Raw genomic sequence first — 27,400 nt, 5'->3', positions numbered from 1 at the left:
GTGCAAAGGATTTTGGCATTTTGAGTAGTAGCAGGAATTTTGATAAACTCTCTTATGAATTCTGATAATTAATCCTTAGATTATGAGGTTTTGTTCATGTAGAAAATCTTATATAGATAATGATAGTTTGTTTCTTCTTTTCCAATCTTTGTATCTTATGTCATTTTTATTTCATTATAGCCAGGGCTACACTGGTTCTAGTGTGGTTGGATCACAGTGGTAATAGCTGGTGTGGGATGGGCCGGCATCTTTCTAGTTTCAATTTTTCTTTTTCTTTTTTTTTGAGATGGAGTCTCGCTCCGTTGCCTAGGCTGGAGTGCAATGGCACCATCCAGGCTCATTTCAGCCTCCACCGCCTGGGTTCAAATGATTCTCCTGCCTCAGCCTCCCAAGTAGCTGGGATTACAGGTGCCTGCCACCATGCCCAGCTAATTTTTGTATTTTTAGTAGAGAAAAGGTTTCATTATCTTGGCCAGGCTGGTCTCAAACTCCTGACTTCAGGTGATCCACCTGCCTCGGCCTCCCAAAGTGCTGGGATTACAGGTGTGAGCCACCGCACCCGGCCTCTAGTTTCAATTTTTCAAAAGTGCTTCTGATGTTTCACTATTGGGCCCTTAGGTTTAGAGTTGGTATTTAGGAATCCTTTATTAGGTTAAGAAACTTTCTCTCTATTCTAAATTTGCTAAGAGATTAAAAACAATTTTAAATCATAAAAGACTGTTAAATAACTATTACCTGCTTTAACTACATCTACTGAGCATATCCTATTTTATTTTCCTTTAATCTATGAGTGTGATAAATTACACTGATTTTTAGTATTTAACTACCATTGCATTATTGGAATAAACCCAGTCTGATCATGTTTTATTATTTTGCTATGTTCTGCTGGACTTGAGTTGCTAATATTTTGTATAGAATTTTTGCTTTTATGTTCACGAGTGACATAGGCTTTAATTTTTATTTATTGTACTGTCTTATCTAGTTTTGGAATCAATATTTTACTAGCCTCAGAGAAGGGGAGTGTTTTCTCTTTTTATTCTCTGGAAAAGTTTGTATAAGTTGAAACAATTATTCCTCAAAATTTGGTTGAATTTACTCCTAAAAGCATCTGAGCCTAGCGTTCCCTTTTTGGGTAGGTTTCGGGGTTTTTTTGGACTGTTTATTTTTAGTTTTAATTTTTTAAGAGCAGTTTTAGGTTCACAGAAAAGTTGAGCAGAATATACAGTTCCCATATACCTCCTCCCCCACCACAGCACAGGCTTCCTCATCACCAACATTCCACCAGAGTGGAGCATTTGCCATAATCGATGAACCGGCATCGACACAGCATTATTGGCCAAAGTCAATAGCCCAGGTTAAGGCTCCCTCTTGATATACAATCTATGGATTTGGACAAATTTGTGATGCTATGTAACCACCATTATAGTATTGCAGAGTAGTTTCATTGCCCTAAAAATCTTCTGTGCTCTGCCTATTTACCTCTCCTTTTTGGAAACGTTTCAAAATACAGATTCCATTTTTTGTGTGAGTTAGTATTGGTAAATTATATTTTTCAGATAAGTTATCCTTTTTCTAAGTTTTCAAACTTATTTACTCAATAATAATGACTACAGTTCTGGCACTGGAGATACTGTAGTGCGTGAAAAATATAATAGATGAGAATCCTAACTTCATCAGGTTTGCATTAAATGCATTACAATGTTCCTATTATTTTCTCATTATTTCTGTTGTATCTTTAGTTAACTTTTCATTTCTACTTTTTATTTTTATTTTTTGAGACAGAATCTCTACCTCCTGTGCTCAAATGATCCTTCCACATCAGCCTCCCAATCCCAATTTTTGTATTTTTCTTTTACTTTCTTTTTTTTTTTTTTTTTTTTTTTTTGAGGTATGGTCTTGCTCTGCTACCTAGGCTGAGTGTAGTGGCACAATCACAGCTCACTGCAGCCTCAACCTCTTTAATTAAAGAAGCTTCACCATTGGCAGGGAACAGGAGGCTCTGCCACGGTGGCAACAATCCACAGCTTCTCTCTTCCACTGACGGCATCTCAAAGCAGAGGCCCTGATGAACTTGTGCTCTCGTTTTTAGTCAAGGTGAGGAAACTCAGTCCAGATGACTTCAAAGAGATACAATAGGGCTCAAGTGATCCTCTTGCCTCAACCTTCTGAATAGCTGGGACTATAGGCATCTACCACAATAGTCGGCTAATTTTCTATTTTTTTTGTAGAGACAAGGTCTCACTGTGTTGGCCAGGCTGGACTCGAATTTCCGAGCTCAAGTGATTCTCTGCCTTGGCCTCCCAAAGTGTTGGGATTATAGGCTTAAGTCACCATGCCCAGCCTCTTTTCATTTCTAATATTGGCTTTTATATCTTTTTCTCTCCTTTTTTTCCCCCTAGGTCAAACCCACCAGAGGTTTTCTTTCTTAGTGGTACATAAAATCATTGCATGCCTTACAAACAAAAAGATCATATATTTGTTAGGAATGTGGTATTGTATCAACCTTTGCAAAGAACCAACTTTATTTTGGTTTCAGAGTTCAACATATGGTCACTGGATCAAGTGTATTAAATGGTTTTGCTTGTCGATTACTCATTGTAGTTTCATCAAGTATTCTTTACATATTGTAAACTTCACTAATAGGTCTATGCAAATTTAGAATGGTATATTCTGCTGAACTCAACTTTTTCTATTATGCGCTGGCCTTCTGCTATTTGCCTCAAAGTTTTTACTGATGTAATAGAGCAACAGTGACTTTATTTGTGTTAGTATTTGCCTGAAATATTATTGCTTTTGTCCTTTTATTTTAAGCCTTTCTCTGTTCTTAGGTTTTACATGTGTCATATCTTAGACTATAGCAGAATATTTTTTGACAGTTCCTAATTATTAAGTAAATAATTCAGCCCATTTTCATGTTTTGAGGCTCCTGATGTATTTGAGCTTACTTCCAACATTTTATTATATGCTTTCATTTATCCCAATTTTTAAAGTTATATTTTCTGTAATTTTTGGAACAGATTAAATTTTTCCTGTGTTCTATTCTTTTTCTCTCTTTTCTAATGGTTATTCTAAAAACTACAACATGCATCCTAAAGAATGAAAAATTCATCAATGTCTTTAATTCACCTTTCAAATAATACAAAGACCTTAGGAAAACCCCAACAAGAAATTGTCCATTGTGTTAGCTCTTTTGACCCCACAAGTTAAATATTATTTTGTATAACATGTTTTAGATTTTTTCCAAACTTACAATTTAAAATAATTTATTTATTTATATACAATTACAATTTATTTCTTTCTGTATCTCAGAACTAGATTCTGGAATCCTTTTTTTCTTCTTTTCTCTTAACTTTTTATGGTATGACAGATTTTCCATTAGTGTGAGTTTGGAGGTTAACTTTCTCAGTGTTCATCTGAAAATGTGTTTATTTTGCTCAAGAACTATTTCTTGAGAAATATTTCTACAAAATGTATTAACCTAGGTTGACAGTTATTTTATATCAGCATTTTGAAGAGACTTCTCTAGCGTTTTCTGACTTCCATCATTGCTGCTAAGTCAGCTGCCAGCCTAATTGTCACTCGTTGGTAGTTAGCTTTTTTTTCTCACTGTATTAAAGATCTTTTTGCCTCTGATTACCTTCGTAAATAATTATCTGAGTTACCATTGTTCCCGTTCCTCTCAGTCACTCTCTCATCCTCAGAATCTCTTTCCAGTTCTCCCAACAGCCTATGTTTTCTATGCAAGTGGTCTGGCGTATTTACTTGTACACCAGACTGCTCTTCGGAAGAACAAGACTTCTCCTTGTTCTTCCTTGGGTCTGGGAGTCCAGCTGAGCCTCGCAACATGTGGCTATGGTCTGCTGAGGTCCTCTCTGGAAAGAGGAAGTGAATACCTGTTCCCCAAACGGAGTCAGATGAGGAGAAAACTGCTAACAGGATAAGTGAGTGTGTTTAGGTCTCTAACATCTGGGGGATACAATGGCATCGTATTTTTATGTGTGGAAACAAAAATGTATGATTCAAAGTCAGCTTGATTTTAAGTAGGAGAAGGTCTGAAACATCACTGGAGCCAAAACAAATTCTTTGTTTACTTTAAGCAACCAAGAAATACATATACAGCTTATCATTGCTGAGAGCACTGGATCCATGTGATCACTAAAGAAGTTTTGCCATTGGCAAGGAACAAGAGGCTCTGCCATGGTGGCAACGACCCACAGTTTCTCTCTTCCACTGATGGCATTTCAAAGCAGAGGCCCTGATGAACTTGCCCTCTCATTTTTAGTCAAAATGAGGAAACCCCGTCCAGATGACTTCAAAGAGGTACAGTATCTCAAAATAATAAAATTCTTTCTTTCTTTCTTTCTAAAAGATTTTAATCAGAGAAAGGTACCTTATTTTATAAAATCACATTGTAAAATGGATTTTATGATGATAAAGACAAAAATAGACTAATGGCAATAAAAACACAGGTTTAGCTTAAGTCACAAAATTGAAGATCCTGGGATTAATGAAGTTGAGTATTTTTCATCCCAATCATCCTGCTAGCTTACCTAAGGAACTCACAATTCATCAGGCAGGTGGTTTATCATTTTCCAAATTGTAGCAAAATGAGATTGTCTCAGCAGCAAGTCAACTGGTTGGGCCAGGGCTCTCCATATTGTATACATCCTCTCTAACCTACACCTTGAGTTAGGCCAGAAGCTCCCAGAGAGCAGGGACCTATTTCACTTGTCTTTGGTACCCATGACATGATAAACACACTCAGGTGAGGACAAGTGTAGGCATCTCTGCCCATGATTACCTAAGTGGCTCTCTGTGTAGGCGAGCAGGGATGCAAGCGTGTTTGTATATTGATGGTATAAACCCAGGGCTTCCTGACATGTCTGTTGCTACTGATGGAGTTAATGCAGCAGGTCTTGGAATTTCATGCTGTCTTTTAAAAAATATATACATTGATATGTATTAACTGTAGAAGAAAATTGAGAAATACCAACAAACCAAAAAATAAAATAAAAGTCAATTATGACTTTTCTACCCAGAGAAAACTACTGATAATATTTTGGCTTACATTCCACTAGATTTTTTTTCTAGGCACATATATTTTTAACTGTTCAAATGGGATCCTATTTCACATGTAGCTAAAATTCAAACATAGAAACATACAGAGTAAAACATTCCCATCCCCTTACCTTGTTTAATCAGACACATCCTACAGATTATCTCCTATGGACATTGTAGTAGGCATCCTTCCTGACTTTGAAAAAGCTCATTTGCATAATAAATTTGTGTATATATATACCACATTCCTAACAAATATATGATCTTTTTGTTTGTAAGGCATGCAATGATTTTATGTACCACTAAGAAAGAAAAAACATTGGCAATTAATCTATGATGTTATTGATTTTAAGATGTATTCAGATTTTTGATGTTCAAAGTGGGGGAAAAAACATCATATGATGCAATATGTTTTTTTAAAAGATATAAAAGAGACCTTGTGTTTTTCTATCTTGCTTTTCTCATGTAATGACATGTCTTAAAATAAATTTCTGTGTCACTGTTTAAGGCTCTGCCTAGTCATCTGGTTATGAATAGATCATAACTAGTTTAACCATTCTCCTATGAGATTGTTTTCAATTTTTTACTCTAAAAAAAAGCTGCAGTAAATATCATTGTTTACATATATATAATATATGTAACAATCATGTTTTATTTTACAAATTGACATCAATGGTGTATATCACACATATTGTTCCACCTTATGTAGCTTATTTTTTCTGTGTATAATCTTCTTGGACCCCATCTAAGGGTAAATTTCAAGAACAGAAACCCTGGATGAAAAGATATGTGCATTTACAATTGTGTTAGATGTTACACGATTGTCCTACCAAAAGGAGAGGGCAGTTTACACTTTCTCCAGCAGTGTGTGAGGAAATCTTCACAACCTCACCAAGAGTTAACACTGTCAATCATTTTTAACTCTGTCAAACCTATCAACAAAGAATAGATTTGTCCCTGAACACTTGAAAGAGTTAACATTTTTTCCAGTTTATTGGCCATTTGTATTCTGTAACTTTTCTGTTTGTCATTTATTTTATTTTATTATTTTTTTTTATACAGACCCTCACGCTGTCATCCAGGCTGGGTGCAGTGGCACGACCTTGGCTCACTGCAGCCTCCACCTCCTGGGCTCAAGTGATCCTCTTGCCTCAGCCTTCTGAGTAGCTGGGACTATGGGCATGCGCCACCTCACTCGGCTAATTTTTCATATTTTTGGTAGAGACAGGATTTCGCCATGTTGCCCAGGCTAGTCTTGAACTCCTGAGCTCAGATAATCCACCTACTTCAGCGTCCAAAAGTGCTGGGATTACAGGTGTGAGCCACTGTGCCCAGCCTATGTCATTTTATTTCTCCTTTTTTATAGATTGCTTTTTAAAAATTTACCTTTCTCATTGGTCTTTATATGGTATGGATAATATTCTCCTCCTTGGTGACTTTTTAAAAAATACTTTTTCTTTATTGAAGAAGTTTTTAATTTTATATGCTCAAATCTCTCAATGTTTTTCTTTACGGCTTTATGTTTTTTTTGTTTATTAGGAAGGTCTTATCTCAAGAATATAAAGAGATGTTCTATTAGCTATCTGGGTTTTCTTTTTGCATCTTGATCATTAATTCATTTGGAATTTATATCTGTGTATGGTATAAAATAGAGATCCAATTTAATTTTTTCCCTTAGGAAAATCCTTCATTGCTTCTTAATTACCTATTTGGCTTCCCTGAAAAGATACACCTGGAAATGATCAGTCCACAGTGCGTTCTGTGGTCAGCAGTAGGATTCTGTTCCATTCTAGCTTCATAACTCATTGGGATTTTTTCAAGTGGAAAAAGTGCAAGTGAAACCAACCACGAATACTTCATTATTACACACGAGTGACTTGCTGCGTTTCTTCCACAAGATGCTCTGACCGCAGCACTCTACCTCCCCAAGTCCATTTACTTTCCATTTCAAAAGGAGTGATGGTAGATTTGCTTTATACTCTGTACCCTGTGAATTACCACATAAGACACAGCCCCAATCTCAAAATGTCTCAAATGCTTATAGTCTTATGAAAAAACCAGTTCATACATATGTAATTAAAACATAGATGTATACACATGCAGATGAAGTGAAAAGCATCCTAAGGCAGTATACATTAATATTAATGTGTGGGCCGGGCACGGTGGCTCACACCTGTAATCCCAGCACTTTGGGAGGCCGAGGCGGCTGGATCACGGGGTCAGGAGATTGAGACCATCCTGGACAACATGGTGAAACCCCATCTCTACTAAAAATACAAAAAATTAGCCAGGTGTGGTGGCGGGTGCCTGTAGTTCCAGCTACTCAGGAGGCTGAGGCAGGAGAATGGTGTAAACCCGGGAGGCGGAGCTTGCAGTGAGCCGAGATGGCTCCACTGCACTCCAGCCTGGGAGACAGAGGGAGACTCCGTCTCAAAAAAAAAAAAAAAAAAAATTAATGTGTGATGCATACTCTGATGAGCATGTGTGTCTCCCTGCCAACTTCCCGCGAGGGGAGGATGATGGCATTGTCATTTTCATTTGCTTGGAACAAAGTAGGAGCCTCGTCTATGTTAATGAACAGATAAAATAGTAGGTAGCCAGGGAATTTAGAGAGAGCGAAATATTCTTGTGGTTAATAAAGGTCAGAGGGTGTTTCCCAGAGGCAGGATTGTGCTGGCCCTGAGGATTTGGAGAGACGGAAAATGGGAGAGTGGGCCTGCCGGGTTCAGGCCCTAAGGACTGGCTTTCTGGGAATCAGCTTTCTCTGTTCTCACGCAGTAGTTCAGGTTGTCTGGGAGGGAACTGCAAAGCTACAAACATTATGTAGATCTCCCTAAATCATCCTTATTCAAATGCTCCTGGAGCCCCATAGCTTTTCAGACCCATGAAAATCAAAGCTCTAGGAGCCACTCAACTGACTGTTCTGCTGGAATCCATTTTCCCCAGGGCATCAGCTCCAGGAGTGCATACGCGCTCACCTCAAAAAATTCCAAACAATTATATCCCTTAAGTCTCAGCACAAAGCTAGGCCTGACCTTTCCTCTCAGAGCCAATTCTAGCAACAGGCACAAAACAGCAGCAAGTTCTCTGCCCAGGCAGAAAAGTGACACTGCTTTTCAGAGTCAGCCCTGAGAGAGCTGACCCTTCAAGTCAGTAGTGAGAGGGGAAAAGAAAAGATGTCACGGACCAAAAATGGACCTGAACCTTCAACCTCAGTCAGAGATGCCTGGATCTGCCTAGTGCATTTCCTGGGACGTCGGGACACTGGCACAAGGAGGAAGGTGGCAGTGCCTGTACGGCGGATGCACCCTACAGCAATAACAAGCATAATGTAAGAAGAATCCTATGGTCTAAGAAGAACATGTGTTCAGAATTGCAAGCTAAGGAATTGCAAACCTTGAGTATCTGAGATGGTTTCAGTTAATTTAGAAAGTTTATTTTGCCAAGGTTGAGGACGTGCGCTCGTGACCCAGCCTCAGGAATTCCTGATGACATGTGCCCAGGGTGGTCGGGGCACAGCTTGGTTTTATACATTTTAGGGAGACATGAGACATCAACCAATATATGTAAGAAGTACATTGGTTCCATCCAGAAAGGCGGGGACAACTTGAAGCAGGAAGGGCGCTTCCAGGTCACAGGTAGGGGAGAGATAAAAGGTTGAATATTGAGTTTCTGATAAGGCTTTTAGAAGGAGGCAATCAGATATGCATTTAGCTCAGTGAGCAGAGGGATGACTTTGAATAGAATGGGAGAGAGGTTCAACCTGAGCCGTTCCCAGCTTGACTTTTCCCTTTAACTTAGTAATTTTGGGACCCCAAGATTTTCCTTTCACAGAATCTGAGCGGCCAACCTAGAGATTTGCTTTATCTATGATGGACATCTGAAACCTCAGCCCATTCTTTGGAACACAGGCCATACAGGGAGTTGAGGCCCTTTGTTTTGGGTTAAATGGAGGTTGCCAGGTAGAGGGTGTTAAGTGAAAATGCTTTATACACAACATGCTTTTTACAAACAATAGCAGTTCTCCTGTCCAGCCTGCCTCCACTGGATTTCTCTGTATATAAATTCACACCCCCCATGCCAATAAATCCTATGTCTCCAGGTCTCTTCTTTGGCCTCTCAGACATAGTACCATCCCTATTGGAGTCAATAGGGGGTTGGTAGGACCGTCCCACAAGTAGAAGAAACACTGATTCACTGGATGCCTCATGAGCACCTTCTCCAGGTCAGGCACTTTCTAGGAGCTGGAGAAATATCCAGGAACAAAACAGACAAGTATTCTTGTCTTCAGGGAGCTACATTATAGCAGGGGGAAAATAGGCAAATATTAAGAATAAATAGAAATAAGTTAACACAAATTAAGCTTCTTCCAGATTATCCCACCACAATGGCATCATCCCAACTTTAAAATATACATAGTTTTTCCTAGTGGCAATTTAATTCAGACCATAATGGCCAAAATGATTGCCTTTGTAAACTAAAAATAAATTTCTAAGCCTTCCAACCCTTTTATTGGACCCCTCCTCTCAGCTAAGGGAATTCTAAAGTTAACCTGAAAACCTAGTTCAGGCCAGGATGGGAAGCCAGGGTCAGGGATGTTGGCCATGCCTCATTATACCCTCCACCCTTCGGAAGTGAGGGACAACTGGCCAGCATTAACATCAAAACAGAGATCTTACGACTCTTTTTGTAGCAATAAGACTTCAAATCCCAGCCTGACTTTAGTATAGCATCACATGACAGATAGCAGGCCCTGAATGAAATCAAAGTATTTTACCCTAAAATATCTTCCTTCCTTCCTTCCTTCCTTCCTTCCTCCTCTTTTTTTTTTTTTTTTTCTGAGGCAGAGTTTCACTCTTGTTGCCCAGGCTGGAATGCAATGGCGTGATCTCGGCTCACCACAACCTCTGCCTCCTGGGTCCCGTTTCAAGCAGTTCTCCTGCCTCAACCTCCTAAGCAGCTGGGATTACAGGCACACGCCACCATACCCAACTAATTTGTGTATTTTTAGTAGAGACGGAGTTTCACCATGTTGGCCAGGCTGGTCTCAAACTCCTGACCTCGTAATCCGTCCGCCCTGGCCTCCCAAAGTGCTGGGATTATAGGCGTGAGCCACCACGCCCGGCACCCTAAAATACATTTCTTTGACATATTTTAAAATGGCCCTGCAAAGCTGTGTCTTGTGGGGAAAAGTCTACATTCTGCAGAGACTCCCCTTCCCTTTCCAGGTCTTTTCTTCTGATCCAGGAGAGAATTAACTAAGAGTCTAGCACCTTTTTAAGTCTAAGAAGAAACATTTACAATCTATTGTCTCTGAAGCCTGCTACCTGGAGGCTTCATCTGCTTAATAAGAACCTTGGTCTCCACAACTCCTTACCTTAGCCCAGACACTTCCTTCTATGGATTCCAGATTTGCAGATAAACTCTTTCAACCAATTGCCAATCAGAAAATCTTTGAATCCACCTATGACCTCGAAGCCCCACTTCTCACTCCCACTTCAAGTTGTCCTGCCTTTGCAGACTGAACCAATGTACATCTTACATGTATTGATGGATGTCTTATGTCTCCCTAAAATGTATAAATTCAAACTGTAGCCAAACTGAAGCAGAGCCATTTGTCTGGGATAATACCCCAGGTCTGTTGCCTCGTGGCCAAGGAAAGCAAGGACACGAACACACAAGCAGTAAGTTTAAGAGTGGATGTTTAAGGCCAGGTGTGGTGACTCACGCTTGTAATCCCAGCTCTTTGGGAGCCCGAGGTGGTTGATCATGAGGTCAGGAGTTCAAGACCAGCCTGACCAAGATGGTGAAACCCCGTCTCTACTAAAAATACAAAAATTAGTTGGGCGTGGTGGCACACGCCTGTAATCCCTGCTACTCGGGAGGCCGAGGCAGAGAATTGCTTGAACCCAGGAGGCGGAGACTGCAGTGAGCCAAGATCGCACCGCTGCTCTCCAGCCTGGGCCACAGAGTGAGACTGAGTCTCAAAAAAAACAAAAACAAAGAGTGGATATTAAATAGGGGAGAGAAAGAGAAATGGTCTCTCTCCTGCAGAGAGGGGATCCCGAGTGGGTCTTCCATTTCCATGGTGAAATGCACGTGGTTTTATAGATGAGTTTGAGGAGGTGACTTTATAGATGATTTGAGGAGGTGATGTCTGATTTACATAGAGGATGAGAGATTGGTTGGATCAGGTGTGCCATTTGCATAGCATACAAAGATGCTGGCCACCCCACCCTCGTCTTTTATTATGCAGATGTGTTCTCTACCTGGCTGGCGCCATGTTGCCTGCTTCTTTACTGTACCCGTGGTAGACAAAGAAAAGGGAAGATGGAGCCTCCATGTTGTGGCACAGCTGCTGGCATTCACCCGTTCAAGCTTCTAGCTTGCTTTTTTATGTCTGCAGCTTGATTTTTCAGGCTTTTCTTTGTTAGAAAAAAATGATTCGGGGGTTGCTTTTTATTAAAAGGGAAACCTTGCCGAAGACTCTCTTACCCTCACTAAATGCCTAAATAATTTCTTTCTAGCTCCTGTATCGAAACTACCTTGGGTACATGTCAGAAACTCCTGAGGCTGTGCCACGGGCATGTCCTTAACCTTGGCAAAATAAACTTCTAAGTTGACTGAGATTGTCTCAGATACATTTTGGTTTATACTTTCAACTCCTAAAGCTACAGAGGCTAGTCATAGAGTTCTACAGAGATCTGTTTAAGTTTCTCTTTCAAAAACCCACATAGGTAAAAGAACAGACCCAGGAAAATCCTTCCTAAGTCCCACAGTAATATTTGAGAAAGCTCAACCTCATACAGGTATATGACTAAATTCTGTACATCTGAAACTAGGGCAAATCCAAGTAGCAGATGCATTGCATGTTAAGCCAGTAAGGGCTGGTTCAAAAATCATAAAGAGTCTGCACTATTGAAAACACTGAGAGAATCCGCTTCAGCAGATTGCTACCTGGCAGCCATCTTTCCCAAGCAGCTGTTGGGACCAAGGGAAACTTCCTATTTACCCTCTGAATGTTCACTGAAAGATCATCTCACAAAAGGCAGATTAGTTGGTGAAAAGTTATTCGAATTTTATTAACAAATTCATGAGGAGAATCACAAAGTGATTACCTCCTGCCAAGGGGTTTGGACGCTTCTATGGCATCCTGGCAAAACAGATTATGGGAAGGGGAGAAGAGGAATTCTTTTGAGGAGCAGTAAAGGCTTGCTAGGAAGAACTATGGATCCTGGAACAGAGATTAACTTGTAAACACTTCTCTTCGGGATTTGAATAAGCCTGAGAGGCAGACATTAGCTTGTGAAAAGGTCTGTTCAGGTGTGGTTACATACTTGGTCTTACAGTGACAGGAAGAAAAAATACTTGTTCTCCTTTTTGGTGGGGAGGGGGGTCCAGACTTAAGGGAGATAATGGAACTTAACAACTTTATCCTGTGCTTTGAGAAAGACGGTGGGGAGAGGAAGGTCGGAGAGACCTTGAGGCTTCTTCTACAGTTCAGCATGTCAAAAGCACCATATTTGGAGAATGGTTTCTGAGCTCCAACACTGCTGAAGATGATTCTGTGGCAGAGTTACCTAAGGGAGAAGGCATATGCCTCTAAACTAATGAATCTTACGTATTGAGAAGTAAGTGTCTTCTAGAAACTTCATTTACAGTAGGTATTTACACACAAATGGACACGCAAGTGTACAAACCCAGACATTTAAAATTTCCATCTAGTCCCCATTTTCTGTGAGAGCTTGATCTTGAGACAGGAGTTCTGCAGGGCTGGTTTCACAAGATACAGGTCACAAAGACCCCACTGATAAAGCAGGATGTGGGAAAGAGGCCAGCCAAACCCCACCAAAACCAAGATGGTGACATAAGTGATCTCTGGTCATCTTCACTGTGCATTATACACTAGTTATATAATACTATATATAATATATATATATAATGCTAAAGAAAATCCCAACTGGTGCCACGGCAGTTTACTGATGCCATCACAATGTCCGGAAGTTACCCTGTATGGCTTGAAATGGGGAGGAACCCTCAGTTATGGGAATTCCCTGCCCCTTTCCTGGAAAACTCAGATGAATAATCTACCCCTTATTTAGCATATGCTCAAGAAATAACCATACGAGTAGCCAACTAGAAGATGTTGGGGCTGCTCTGCCTGTGGAGTAGCCACCCTTTTATTCCTTTACCCTCTTAATAAAGTAGATTTCACTTTACTCTTTTGACTGGCTCTTGAATTCCTTCATGCTCAAAGACAAGAACCCATGTGGCCTCCTGGGATGAACCCCAATTTGGGGGTTTGCCCTGTGACATTGCCATTGGAGATTTTGCACGCCATGGAACACTCCAGCTCAAAACCTCAAAATCAGCTTCACTGATGTTTCTTGTTCTCTGGGAGTCAACTTACATGTCACATCCTGAGAGACCTTTCCTGACTAGTGTGACTATGCTCTTCAGCTCATACCTCCCACCCACATGGTTACTTCCTTTCAGAAGGGAAGGAAGAACTAAATATAATTTATCTTATCTGAACTAGACATAATAGGAAATTATCTCTTTACTCATTCATTTCTTTGCTTACTTGTTTATTGTGTGTTGCCTCCACTAGAATGGGGTCCCCAACCCCTGGGCCATGGACCAGTACCATACAGCAGTAGGCAAGCTGTGTGTGGTGCAGGCGAGCATTACCACCTGAGTTCTGCCTCCTGTTAGATCAGTGGTGGCATTGGATTCTCACAGGAGCGTGTATTAGCCTGTTCTTACACTGTTAATAAATTCATACCCGAGACTGGGTAATTTATAAAGGAAAGAGGTTTAATTGACTCCCAGTTCCACATGGCTGGGGAGGCCTCACAATCATGGCAGAAGGTAAATGAGGAGCAAAGTCATGTCTCACATGGTGGCAGGCAAGAGAGCTTGTGCAGGGGAGCTCCCATTTATGAAGCCGTCAGGTCTTGTGAAACTTATTCACTGCCATAAGAACAGTATGGGGGAAACCTCCCCCATTATTCAATTATCTCCACCTGGCCCTGACCTTGATATGTGGGCCCTGACCTTGATATCACAATTCAAGGCAAGATTTGGGTGAGGACACAGTCAAACCATATCAGAGCGCAAACCCTATTGTGAACTGCACATGTGAGGGGTTGAGGTTGTGTGCTCCTTATGAGAACCTAATGCCTGATGACCTGAGATGAAACAGTTTCATCCTGAAACCATCCCATGCCCCAGTCTGTGGAAAAATTGTTTTCCACAAAACCAGCCCCTTATGCCAAAAAGGTTGGGGACTGCTGCACTAGAAGATAAGTTCCATGGGAACAGGAAACTTAGTTTGCTTTCTCTCTCCCAGCTCCTAAAACAGCGTTTGGCAAGAGTGAATGCTCAATAAATATTTTCTGAATGGATGAATCAAAAACTGTGTCAGGTTTAATTTAACAAAGCAGCTTTGATTTTGCTGCTACCTTAAGCAACCATCTTGTTTCCCTTCCTTTTTCACGTAGTTCAGGGTTCCACCCCCACTTTTGATGGCTCCCTTCTCAAACTGGCTTCTTATCCAGCCCCCTTGCCTCCCTGAAGCAGCTCTCCTGAAGGCCAACCATGTCTTCTTCAAGGTTAGATCCAGCCTTGCCTCATCAACTTATCTCCAGATTGGGCACTGAGGAAACTTCTTGACATGCTTCTCACAGATGTGACCCTAGATGAAACTGAGCCCTTTGCTTGTCTATGTGTTTTTATTTTCCCTTCTCGAGTATGTGTTCCTCCTACTGTCATAAAAATAAGAATGTTCTTTGAAGTTGTATCTTTAGAGCTTTGCTTTTCTCTCGTTCCTCTTTACATCAAAGATGGTACCTCCTGCTCTGTCATCATTGTCTTTTACATGGATGGCACCTATGGAAGTCAGTAGAACAGTTTACAAATGGTGGTCTTTTGCCATAGGCACATGTAGAATCATTTTTCTGCATTCATCAGATCTCAGGAATGATAATGTGACTCACTTTGCCAGTGAAATGTAAGAAAAAAATGTCATATGTCACTTCTGGGCAGAAATTTTGTAAGCCAATGCTTGGCTCCTTTCCCTTATTCTCCTTTCCCTTTCTCCATAATCATTGAGAATATATGAATGAAACTGACTTGATTGTCAATTATAACAAATATTTATGATTTTTTTTAAATCAACATAGAAATAGAGGCTCCCTAGTCTTAAAACTTGAAACTTAACATTTGTTTCATCTGAGTTTCTTTCTCAGGAAACTTACTTTCAGGCACGGAACTGAAACTCACCAGATCACCATAACCGGTGAGATGCCAGACCCCTCATCCATCATAATTGCTTCCTTACTTTTTTCTAATTCCTGTTTTCCTACCTTGCCTGCTACATAAACCCCCCAATTTTAGTCAGCTGGGGAGACAGATTTGAAACTATCTCCTGTTCTGCTTGGCTGCAGCACCCCATCAAAGCCTTCTTCCGTGGCAATACTCGTTGACTTAGTGATTGGCTTTCTATACAGTGAGCAGCAGGATCGATAGTGTTTGGCTCTGTGTCACCACCCAAATTTCATGTCGAATTGTAATTTGCAGTGTTGGGGAGGGATCTGGTGGGAGGTGATTGGATCATAAGGGTGGAATTCCCTCTTGCTGTTCTTGTGATAGTGAGTGAGTTCTCACAAGATCTGGTTGTTTAACAGTATGTGGCACCTCCCCCTTTGCTCTCTCTCTCTTCTGCTCCACCATGGTAAGACGTACTTGCTTCCCTTTCAGCTTCTACCATTATTATAAGTTTCCTGAGGCCTCCCAGCCATGCTTCGCTTCCTGTACAGCCTATGGAACTGTGAGTCAATTAAACCTCTTTTCTTCATAAATTATCCAGTCTCAGGTAGTTCTTTATATCTATGTGAGAACAGACTGATACAAGGACCTAGACCAAACCCCTGCTGTTTCAGTAACAGATTTTGGTTCCCTAACTGGGAACATGCTTCTTGTGGCTTGACCACAGTGGGCTAGCAGTTTCAAAAGCCCTCCTAAGGAGCTGCCCACCTTTTTTTGGCCAGAGATTGGTTTCAGTCTCTCTCTCTCTAACCCCACCATTGCCAGCTCCAACTGCATTCTTGATTGCCTAAGAACAGCCTTTTTAATTTGGCATCAGTGTCTGGGTAGGTGAGTGTCTTTTGTGGGCTCAGACAGCAGGATCAGCTCCTCTCAATTTGGGAAATTCTGGAGGAATTTTCATTTGTAGATGGAACAAGCCCAACTGTCAGAGAGGAAAGCACTCGGACTGTTTCAGTTTGGACACTCTTGGGGCTTGTTAGTAATTGCTTGTGTGTCCTGGCAATTGAGTGTCTTTTGTGGTTACCAGACAGTGAGATCAGCTCCTCTCAGTTTGAGAAATTTCAAAAGACTTTCTGTTTGCAGGTTGAACAAACCCAACAGATAGAGAGAGGAAGCACCTCAGCTGTTTCAGTTTGGGCCCTTTTGGCCCTTGTTTGCTGCTGCAACAGTTGTATTACATTTTGTTGATTGTTTTGTGTGTGTTTTGATGCAGTTGTGGGAGGTCGGGATTTGATCCCACAGTTCAGCCCACTTTGATGCATCCTTTAAGGTTGGTCTGAATATAGTTATGGGCTTGGCCATCCCACACCGAAAGTGCCAGGTCTCATCTCATCTCGGAAGGTCTTTGAATTATAGTGCAGTCTTCATTTTGCTGTTGAACAGGAAAGCAGGAGGGACTTCCATGTATCCAGGATTTTTTGCTGCTGTTCTAAGCAGGGTTGGGCCTGGTTAGTACATAATGTTCTTCTGTAGTGTGTTTGGCCCCAGTATTCTTTGGAGTTTGGGAGAGTTTGGCCTCTAAAAGGAAATCTAACTGCCGTGGAAACTGTTTTACCCAAAACTTTGGTTCACAGCCTTCATCGGATTACCCATCAGAACAAATCAAGTTTAGCCATGTGGACAGGTTCCAATTTTGTCAGAAATCATTTGGATCCAGCTATCTTTTACAGACTGGTGAGTCTGTATTGCTATCTCATGGCTAGAATTCCAAGGTGAAGCTACTGGCTCTTTATTTATATGTGTGTACGTGTGTCTGAATGTTATGTGTTTTCATACAGTACCAAAATGGCTTATAACTAAAAGAGCACTCATAAGTTGAATAAATAAGTCCAAGCATTTTTCAAATGTACATGACTAAAGTAAATGTGTAATAAGCAAGCTGACTTTAAGATTATTAGTAAAATAAAAAATAAAAATGTCTTCAGAGTTGTCAGCATATATTTTTGTCTGGGTTTTATATTTGTCTCTGCTAAAAATTTTAAGGTGTCAGGGTTTGGCGCAAAAGGTTATAAGACTGCAAAGCCAGTCAAGAACAAAATGATCTTTCTGTGATTTTTTTTTTTAATGAATAAAACTAATTTAATGTTGTTGGTTTAACAAAAACAGGTGAATCTTCTAGGGTATAGGTGAAAATACCTATGTGTGTGCCTTTAAGAGTCTTACCTAGATGAATGCCTAATAGGCACTGGTCATAAAAATGGTTAACAAGGAAATCATTACTAGCTTTTTCTGATATTGCTGTTTTCATAAGTCATCTAGATAAACTGCTAAAAATGAATGAAATATAAATGGGATAAATACTGTAAGGGAATCTTTGTGGTTTTAAAAATCTTATAATTATTTTGGAAGCTCATTAGATGTCTGGGTCATTTCTAATAAAGAAAGGGTTATGACCTAGAGAACCATGATTTTAAAAATTGTGGAAAGATTTCATCTGTGAAATGCTAAATTCTGATAGACAGTTCAGGATTTCTTACATCCTAGGTTTTCACTAAAATTTAAGGTTACTAAAAATAAGAATTCTAGTTAATATATAATTCTGTATATAGAGCATGCCAAAGAAGATGTGTCCTTATTGAGAAAAAGAATAATTTTGTCTAAATTCAGAAGTTATCTAAAGGTTGATTCAAATTATGGACTTGGAAAAGTTATTTATGAAACAAGGGGAAAAAAAGGAACCAGTAAGTAGGGGAAAGACACGTAAAAAAGTTATGGATATGAAGATGTATTTTTGGAAAGAAAGGTTATAAGGAAAAGAGAGTGATTTTGTATGAGAAAGGATCTTGTATAAGAGGCTTTGATTTTAATTCTATAAACTGTTTCTTTTTGAAAACTTCTCAGAGTTCTGTCTCTGAAACTCTACTTTGTTGTGTCTTGCTGTTTTCAGCTTTTTCCTCTCTCACTGAGACGGTAACTCTCTCCTTCAACTTTTTTTGTCAGCTCCTGTAACTTTATTTTTCTTCCTATTCTAACTGATGTTGTGGCCTGATGCTTGAATGTTTAGTTTGAAGGTCTAGAAAAGCAACGTTTTCCTCTAGAATAACTTAATTCTATACTCTTGGCTTTTCTTGCTATGTTGAAATTGTTCATCAGGTTTGACTTTCAGGTTATCTAAATAAGCTTCCCATAAAGAGAAGAAATCACCACCTTAGCAGGCCGAGGCAGGCAGATCACTTGAGGCCAGGAGTTCAAGACCAGCCTGGCCAACATGGTGAAATGCTGTCTCTAGTAAAAATACAAAAATTAGCCAGGCGTGGTGGTGGGCACCTGTAATCCCAACTACTCAGGAGACTGAGGCAGGAGAACCATTCGAACCCAGGAGACAGAGGTTGCAGAGAGCTGAGATTGCACCACTGAACTCCAGCCTGAGTAACACAGTGAGACTCTGTCTCAAAAAAAAAAAAAAAAAAAAAAAAAAAAAAAAGAAGCAGTCACACTGTGGAAGGGCTTTCTTTGCCTTTTGGTATATGCTCCCAAAAACAAATCTTCAAATCTTACATTTTACCAAGGTAATTCCTGTGTCATCATTATTAGGTTTTTGATTGCTTAGGAATACTGGGACTTAGAGGAACTGAGGAATTAATGGTTTTACATCCATGTAATTTTCTCTATTGCTAATAAAGTCCTTGTGCTGTTAAGTTACACAGCTTTGGCTGGGTCTGAAAAAGGCACTGCCTTCTGCTAAATCTTGAACACTGACACCAATCAAAATCTCATCTGCAGACCTGACAGAAGATGGCAATCAAAATGAACTGCTTTCATAAGACATGAGGCCAGAAGTTAAAAGTCTCTGATCTCTCTTGGCCCAGGGACTATTGCAGAAGAGGTGGGCATGTGAGATTGTAAGGGCTGATTTTGAGGGATAAGATTAGTTCAGAGTTTCTCTAGAAAGTAAACAATATCAAAAGCACACTTTTGCAAGGCCAGTGTCTGGGCCACTGTGTCAGAATCACAGGATTCTCCTATAGCATTGATCTGCTCTTTCACAGAAAATTGTGAAAGGTTATAAAAGGCTTATGAAAATCTTACCTGTGGCCAAGTTTATCAAACTTAGATAGAATTATTTATAGAGATTTATTGAAATTAGCTTTAACATAAATAATACATCATACCAAGGTAAAATTTGTTTTTATCTTTATAATAAAATGTTCATATAATATTAATAAGAGATAATAAAAGATTTCTGTTTATCTTTTGAGTAACCTGCAGGAAAAAAAGAGGAAAAAGAGAGAGAGACTTTTATTTTGGCTTCATACTGCCTTTATTAGGCCTTATTATTTGATAATTATTATTTTGGCTAAATGAATACCTATTTTGTAGTGACCTGTGATCTTATTTTGTGATATGAAATGTTTTAAACCTTTGTTATTTGACAAACTTTCCAAAATCAAAATTTCAAGTTCTAAATTCAGTCTTTTGACTTAAAACTATCTTTTTAGATAGTAGGATTCCCTGAAGTCCAAGAGGGACATATTATGTTCATTTGATGTGTTAAAATTTTACAGGAAGTTTTGTCAAATATGAAATGGTGTTTTGCTTTCTTTGGGTTATATTTATATAAATGTGTTCCAAAATTGTATGAGATTCCTAAAATCCTGATTTATCTTAGTATATTATCAGGAAACATTATGATTATTATGTTAAATTGTCACATAAATAACCAAATTTCCTTGTCAATTGTGTCTTTAACTATGGGTGTCTTAAGACTTCTGTCATCTGCAATTATTGTTTCATTTTGATTCTTCTCAAAAAGCAGCTTACAATCAGCTATAGTCCAAAATTTACTTTTGCAAATTGCTGCTTCTTTTTGTTTTTGTTTTTGGAGTCAAGGAGGCTTTTTTTTTTTCCCTTTTGAGCTAAGTATAGTCTTTGACTATTGAGTGGAGTATATCTTGTGATCAAAATTTGAAGCATATTTCTCTGTCTACCCAATTTCTCCAAAATTTGGAAACTATTTGTGTGTATTCCTAATTTATAGCAATAGTTATTTGCATAAGTTTAATAAGAATCTGTTTTCTTTTATAACTGGGCACAACTGGAGGCACTGGTTACTTTACCAAGGCTTTGACTGGAATAATGTATTTTCAGATATGAGCAGAATGTTTTGAGGAATGGATGCTGACTTATAGAGCCTATGAAAACCCCTCGGAAATGCTGGCCTTGTACCTGGTCTACACAGTTCCTTTGCAGGGTTCCTGGCCTGTGGTAAGTAAAGAATGTCACTTTCTGACAGGCCCAGAAACCTCAAGTTATTCTGGGACCTCAAAAAGAGAGGAATTCACCCAATTCATACAAGTATCTTCAGGCACAGGTACATCCTTGGTTGGGCTTGAGAGGTCTTCATTATAAAATCTGAGATTCCTTATGAAAAGTTCCAGCAGAGCCTAATTTAAAAGAGCCTGTGAGAACAATAGTTTTTGCTGTAATTTATGCAAGTAATCAGGTCACCTAGAATGAGACTAACACTTATTTTTGCAAATAAATTGGGTCTACTATGATTTGTCTTTGGTAGAAATGGGGGATGGGAAAGAGAAAAATTGTGTTTCAAAAAAAAAACACTAGAGTACAGCTGTTATTAAATTAACCTTTGATTTTTTTTTTTAATTTATTTATTATTATTATACTTTAAGTTGTAGGGTACATGTGCATAACGTGCAGGTTTGTTACATATGTATACTTGTGCCATGTTGCTGTGCTGCACCCATCAACTCATCATTTACATCAGGTATAACTCCCAATGCAATCCCTCCCCCCCCCTCCCCATGATAGGCCCCTGTGTGTGATGTTCCCCTTCCTGAGTCCAAGTGATCTTATTGTTCAGTTCCCACCTATGAGTGAGAACATGCGGTGTTTGGTTTTCTGTTCTTGTGATAGTTTGCTAAGAATGATGGTTTCCAGCTGCATCCATGTCCCTACAAAGGACGCAAACTCATCCTTTTTTATGGCTGCATAGTATTCCATGGTGTATATGTGCCACATTTTCTTAATCCAATCTGTCACTGATGGACATTTGGGTCGATTCCAAGTCTTTGCTATTGTGAATAGTGCTGCAGTAAACATACGTGTGCATGTGTCTTTATAGCAGCATAATTTATAATCCTTTGGGTATATACCCAGTAATGGGATGGCTGGGTCATATGGTACATCTAGTTCTAGATCCTTGAGGAATCGCCATACTGTTTTCCATAATGGTTGAACTAGTTTACAATCCCACCAACAGTGTAAAAGTGTTCCTATTTCTCCACATCCTCTCCAGCACCTGTTGTTTCTTGACTTCACCCGGCCCGGACACGGACAGGATTGACAGATTGATAGCTCTTTCTTGATTCCGTGGGTGGTGGTGCATGGCCGTTCTTAGTTGGTGGAGCGATTTGTCTGGTTAATTCCGATAACGAACGAGACTCTGGCATGCTAACTAGTTACGCGAACCCCGAGCGGTCGGCGTCCCCCAACTTCTTAACCTTTGATTCTTGATGGCACTTTGGTCACCCATCATATGGAGCTGCAGCTGTGCTGCATTCAGTTATTAAAGCTAAAAATTACCAATGGAATTTACAGCTGGATTAAGCTCCTGGGGAGCTGGCTCACTGGATGCATAAGGAAACGTGAACTAATGAGGAAAAAAAATTTCAATTCCTTAGTTATTGTTATCTATAATACTTCGAAAGAAAGTAAGAAAGTGCTGAGTTGGGCATTCAAACGAAACTAACCTCAGACGTGAGACTGTTTGGACTCAGATCACTAGCCTCAAAGCTACCCACAAAAGGGAAAATTATGCCAGGGCACCAGAAATTACCTTGGAGACCTGCAGTTTCCAAAAAGGTAGTCAATGTTGGGGAAAGGCAAAAATCAAGTAATTATTGAAACCAGAGTGTATAATGTAAAAGGATAAGTTCTGTTTTGTAGATGGGTACCATCAGCTTCCTCAGAAACCTTTACTAAAATGGGTTGTGAGAATAACTAATTGAAGAGCAATGTCTTCGGTTTTAAATGCTGCAAAGTAGAAGAGCATGTTTTGGTTGACTTAGAACCCACAACTTGCTAGTGAACAATCACAGATAAATATACATAATACAGACACACAAGAAGTTATTCTCAAGAGAACAGCCAGCCTGGTTGACTAGATAAAAGCCACTAATATCTGTTTACTTACTGATACTTAAAGCCGGTAAGATCTGTTTACCCTGAGAAGGGAAACTGCTCAACTCCACTTATCAATGCCAAGTGGAGCACGTCAGATGAAGCAGATGATATGCTTCCTAGGCAAGCCAGAGGGGACTGGCTTTACAACAGCAGGGGTATTAACTTTACCCTTTGGAAATATATTAACTAGTTTCTCTGAGTTTACTTCCAACAGGCTCCAGTTCCCTATGGATGTGCCTCCTCACTCTTTGAAACTGAAACCAGAGAACCTCATGCTGAGGACCAGCTGCAACCACAGTGGGTCGGCCCTTTTGAGGTGCTGCTGGCCAGCCACCCATCTGTGCTTAATCAGTGTTGAGGCTTGGATTCACCAGACTTGAGTAAAACCAGTCCCTCTGGGATCCCTCCAGGGAAAACAGTCATGGTCTTGTGAACCTTCGGAGGGCCTTGGGTTAGCATTCAAAGCCCAAAGACCCTAGATAAGAAATCATAAAGGGAACATGCAGCTTTCAGGAACATTTTCTTGTCTTCCCCAAGGGATTGACTCCATTTTCTTTGGCATTATTTACATTTGCATTATCTATGTAATTTATTATCTTAGTCAATGTGGTTTAAAATGTTGCTCTAAAACCAAGACAAAAGTACCCCCTGAGTGATTCCAATTATAGGGGCAACATTTCTGAGCCTCCTCATGATCCCACAACATCCCTCCTCAGCATGAAGCAGCCAGGAACATCGATGACCAGATTCCCCATGATTGAGGAACTGATCTATTGGAAAGGGGGACTGAAATCACCCCAATTGTCCCATAGAACTAACATTTACAGTTGTTTGAATAAACATAGAAATTGACCCTCCCTAGACTTAAAACTTGAAACTTATATTTGTCTCGTTTGAGTTTCCTCCTCAGGAAATCTACTGTCAGGCAAGAAACTAAAACTCACCGGATCATTTCATCCGAACAATGATATTCCAGACCCCTCATCCATCATGATTGCTTCCTTACCTCCACGAATTCGCGTTTTCCCACCTTCCCTGCTTCCCTGCTATATACACCCCCCTAATTTTAGTCAGTCACGGAGGTGGATTTGAGACTTTATCTCCCATTCTCCTTGGCTGCAGCACCTGATTAAAGCCCTCTTCCCTGTCAGTACTCATTGCCTCAGTGATTGGCATTCTGTGCTGCAAGCAACAGGACCTAGACTGAACCCCTGGCATTTTGGTAACATCAAGATACAGCCTCTATTAAATGGAGCTCCTGAGTAACTAGGATGGACACAATGCCCCTGGTGAACCACAATGAACATGAAGCATGAGTTACAAATAAGCAGCACTGTTTCAAGTCACTAAGATGCTCATGTAGCTTACTATTGTAGCATAACCTAATCTATCTTTACTGGTACATCTCAATTTGTTTCTTTCTCTGAAGCTCAAGTTCTACTTCTCCAGCTGCCATCAACATTTCTATATGATTTTACTTGTAGAAGTACAAGCTCAACATATCTATATCTATATTCATTATTTTTTCCTCCCTAACCCAGAAGCAGAAGTCTCTTCCTAATTTTTTTATTTTGGTCAATGGTACGAACACTCTTCTAAAAACCTAAACTTCATTCAATCACTTACAGTCATGTGCTGCATAATGATGTTTTGGTCGTGACAGACCACAAATACAACGGTGGTCCCATAAGATTATAATGGAGCATATGTAGAAGCCTGATATGTGGCACTTGATACTGGCGTTGCAGACCGAGTAGGGGAAATTATTGATATTCAGTAATGCTGCTGGGAAATTTGTTTTTCATATATATATGATCTAGGTGTGTAAGTACACTCTGTGATGTGTGCAGTACTGCAAAATCACCTAATGACACATTTCTCAGAAGGTATCTCCATTGTTAAGTGATGCGTGACTATATCACATTTGTCCCCACTTTATTTGCAACTCTGCCTTATGGTTCCCACAGGTGCCTCCTTGCTTCTAGCTTTGGTCCCTTAATTCTTGCACTATTGTACCTCTTAAGTGATTTTGCTGCTTTCATTCTCTTCCCTTTTATGATCAATTATTCTTCCTTTGTCATTAGCCATTCATGAATGTGATAAAAGTAAATATCTAGGTTATATTATGCCTTTGCTCAAAACTCAGGTGTGTCCCTATCATCTACTGAACAAACTCTCAATCCTTGATCTGGTATTTAAGACCCTGCATTCTCTCACCTCTAATTTCATTTCCCCTACTCTTTTGCATGGATCTTACATGAGCAAAAAACTACATGGCCCACTATAAATGGGATATATCCTGTGATGGTTAATTTTATGTGTCAGTTTGACTGGGACATAGGATGCCCAGATATCTGGTTAAACTTTTTTTTTTTTTTTTTTTTTTTGAGAGGGAATCTTGCTCTGTCACCCAGGCTGGAGTGCAATGGCACGATCTCCTCTCACTGCAACCTCCACTTCCCGGGCTCAAGTGATTCTCCTGCCTCAGCCTCGCAAGTAGCTGGAATTACAGGCATGTGTCACCACACCCAGCTAATTTTTGTATTTTTAGTAGAGATGGAGTTTTACCATGTTGGCCAAGTTGGTCTTGAACTCCTGATGTCGAGTGGTCCTCTTGCCTCTGCCTTCTAAACTGTTGGGATTACAGGTGTGAGCCGCCATGTCTGGCCTGGTTAAACATTATTTCTGGATGTATCTGTAAGGATGTTTCTGGAAGATATTTGTTTGAATTGGTGAACTGAGTAAAGTGAATTGCCTTCCCCAGTATTAGGATCATTCTACCTTTGAGGGCTCTGAACAAAAAGTCAGAGGAAGAGGAATTCTCTCTCTCTTCCTACTTAAGGTAGGTCATTGGTCTTCTCTTGCTGTTAGCCTGAGAATTACACCAACAGCTCCCCCGGTTCTCAGGCCTGCAGGCTTGGACTGGAATTTCCTTTACCAACATTCCTGGGTCTCCAGCTTGCACACAGCAGAGTGTGGGACTTCTCTACTTTCATAGTCACATGAGTCAATTCCTTATAAAAAAAAATCATTCTCTCTATATAGAATGAGTATATACTCTGATATGGTTTGGCTGTGTCCCCACCCAAATCTCATGTTGAATTGTAGCTCCCATAATTCCCACACGTTGTGGGAGGGACCCGCTGGGAGATCATTGAATCGTGGGAGCAGTTTCCCCCATACTGTTTCTGTGGTAGTGAATAAATCATGAGATCTGATGGTTTTATAAGGGGCTTCCCCTTTCACTTGACTCTCATTCTCTCTTTGCCTGCTGCCATCTAAGATATTTCTATGCTCTTCCTTTGTCTTCCACCATGATTGTGAGGTCTCCCCAGTGATGTGGAACTGTGAGTCCATTAAACCTCTTTCCTTTATACATTACCCAGTCTCAGGTATGTCTTTATTAGCAGCTTAAGAACAGATGAATACATACTCTATTGATTCTGTTTCACTGGAGAACCCTGACTAATACATACCCTGAGCTTATTTGCCTCAGTGCTCTTAGAATTAAGTTTCTGTCTTTGAAATCCTTTTCTTCCCACATACTCATGTCAAAATTCAAGTTCACTTTTAAAATTCTGCTGAGATGCCACTTTCTTCATAGGAACATCTCTGATCCCTCCAATCAAAAGTGACTCCACTATCCTGGTACCCCTAAGGCACCTGCTGTGCTCTATTTCTTGTTGTTGCAGTAATAATTTCTCCAGGAGTCTCATCTCCCCTACTGGACAGTGAGTTTTTTACATGAAGTCACCGTATCCTGCACATTTTTGGCTCCCCCCTCATCCCCCAGAATGCAGTGGCGAAGCCCCATTGTTTTTCCATAACTGTTAGTTGAGTGAAGCAGCACCAGGACATGACCTCAATTCACAGAAAAGTTGTGTGGCTAAGCAAAGATAATTCATGTGAGAATTTCACATTTTGACAAAACAGAGGACAATATCAAGGTTAGGTAATAATTAGTGTTGTTGTTTTTTAGTTTTGCAACTAATAAAAATGGTCCACCCTTGGGTTATGAAATTTCATTTTGTTTGATTTACAGATTTACTGCTGGTGATAATAAAACACCTAAATATTAGAAACATCTGTAATTCTCCATCATTAACCTTTCCAGTATAGTATATTAGATAAATACCGCCAGACCTCAATTGTATACGGATGGCTCTTTATTGACAGCACTGCAAGTTCTGGAAACCCTCAAATCTCTCTGCTGTCATTTCTTTCAGAGAAAGAAAATCATTATCAATGTAATGGCTTATTTATGACCTTCTCGTTGCTCTTGGATATTATCTTCCAACTCTACCTCTCTGTGTTAGTCAGGGTTCTCTAGAGGGACAGAACCGATAGGATATATGTATATATGAAAGGGAGTTTTTTAAGGAGAATTGACTCACACGGTCACAAGGTGAAGCCCCACGATAGGCCGTCTGCAAGTTGAGGAGCAAGGAAGCCAGTGGTGGATCAGTACGAGTCCCAAAACCTCAGAAATGGAGAAGCTGACAGTGCAGCCTTCATTTTGTGGCCAAAGGCCTGAGAGCCCCTAGCAAACCACTGGTGTAAGTCCAAGAGTCCCATCGCTGAAGAACTGGGAGTCCGATGTTCCAGGACAGGAAGCATCCAGCATGGGAGAAAGATGAAAGCCAGAAGACTCAGCAAGTCTGCTATTTCCAACTTCTGCCTGCTTTATTCTAGTCGCTATGGCAGCTGATTAGATGGTGCCCACCCAGATTGAGGGTGGGTCTGCCTTTCCCAGCCCGTTGACTCAAATGTTAATCTCCTTTGGCAACACCCTCACAGACACACCCAGGAACAATACTTTGCATCCCTTAATCCAATCAGGTTGACAGTCAATATTAACCATAACACCATC

Source organism: Macaca fascicularis, chromosome 8, assembly GCF_037993035.2.
Source record: "Macaca fascicularis isolate 582-1 chromosome 8, T2T-MFA8v1.1".
Lineage (NCBI taxonomy): Eukaryota > Metazoa > Chordata > Mammalia > Primates > Cercopithecidae > Macaca > Macaca fascicularis.
Note: the sequence above shows the minus strand (reverse complement) of the source record.